Here is a 1,828-nt window from a genome sequence, read left to right on the forward strand (position 1 = left end):
TCATTTACAAGAGGGAGCTGAACAATGAGAACACGTGGACACAGGTAGGGGAACAATGCCTGTCAGGGGAGGACAGCTGCGGTAAAAGCATTAGGGAAAAGAGCTAATGCATGCTGGGCTTAATACCTAGGTGATGGGTTGATAGGTGCAGCAAACCACCATGGCACATGTTTACCTATGTAACAAACCTGCACATCTTGCACATGTACCCTGGAACTTAAAAATAAAATAAAATAAAATAATGAAAACAACAAAAAAAGAAAATTAGTCATTAATATAATGTCTCTTTGAGTTTATTTTTTAAAAATAGTGTCTCCCGCTGTGCCTGGCTATGGCATATGAGAAATTCTTAATCTGTTGAAAACCAAAATGAAGAAACAGGATAGACATCTCAGGCTTCCTCTGCCTAAATATGTTACATAGAGAGGAAACTAAATTGCTCTCAGAGTTTTGTCTGAACAAAAAGAGTCAGCTCTACCCTAACCCCTTAACTTGATATTGTACTCTAAACAAGCTCTTTAGGAACACAAGTGCCATCTGTTAATGTTATTATTATTTTGATTATTTTATTTCACATATGATAGTGCCTTATGAAAAGTGTTAACATTTTGTTTTTTCCACATTTACATTTTTAATCAACTTCGGATGATTTTCTCCATTATGTAGCATACACAGTAAATGCTCATCAGATATTCTTGTCATCTATGTTTTCAAGTCATCTTGCATCTCTGGAAAGTTTATATAAGAATGGAATTTTGTTTCCTGATACACTTTGTAGAACCTTTTGGTAAAATCATTTGAAGTAGGAGTGTTTTGTTTGCTAATATTGGAAAATTTATTGTTTCCTTAGTGGTCATATATGTTATTTTTATGCCTTTTAGCTTCAGGATTGTTGAGATTTCCTATCCTATTATTAGTCATTTTACTTAAAAGACTAATTTAATTGTCACAATGTACAGAATGTCTTCTTAATATTTCTAAGGGATTTATAGCAATGTAATTTTCACCTGTTTTTCATGACTGCTATTGAAATTTGCTACCTTTTTCTTTTTTATCACTACCATGAATTATTGAAAATAATAGAACTGTTTTCAAAGAATAAACTTTTAGTTTTGTGGACCCTCTCCAGCAGATATTCTTTTAGGGTTTTAATATTTGGTTTTATATTTAATTTCATCCTTATACATTCTTTGGCTTTGTTTTCTGTTTTATTTCTAATTTCTGGAATAGATATTTAACTCAATTTTCAGTTTAAAAACTTCTATTATATGCATCATTTTAAAGTATTATCACATCATATACAAATAAAGGCAGATTTACTTCTGCCTTTCTGTGGTATCTGCTTATTTTCTCCTTCTTTTCTTTCTTTCTCCCTTCCTCCCTCCCTCTCTCTTTCTTTCTTTTTCTTTCCCTTTCTTTTCTTTCTTCCTCCCTCCCTCCCTCCCTCCCTCCCTTCCTTCCTTCCTTTCTTTCTTTTCTCTTTCTTTCTTTCTCTCTCTTCTCTTTCTTCTTTTTCTTTCTTTCCCTATCTTTCCTTCCTTCCTTTTTTTCTTTTCTTTTCTTTCTCTGTCCCTTTCTTTCTTTCTTTCTCTTTCTTTCTTTCTTTCTTTCTTTCTTTCTTTCTTTCTTTCTTTCTTTCTTTCTTTCTTTCTTTCTCTTTCTTTTTCTTTCCTTCCTTCCTTCTTTCCTTCCTTTCTCTACTTCCTTCCTTTCTTTCTTTTTTTCTTTCTTTCTCTTTCTTTCTTTCATTCTTTCTCTCTTCTCTTTCTTTTCTTTCTTTCCCTATCTTTTCTTCCTTTTTTTTCTTTTCTTTCTCTCTGCCTTCCCT

Source organism: Rhinopithecus bieti, unplaced genomic scaffold (genome assembly GCF_001698545.2).
Source record: "Rhinopithecus bieti isolate Rb0 unplaced genomic scaffold, ASM169854v2 scaffold_53640, whole genome shotgun sequence".
Lineage (NCBI taxonomy): Eukaryota > Metazoa > Chordata > Mammalia > Primates > Cercopithecidae > Rhinopithecus > Rhinopithecus bieti.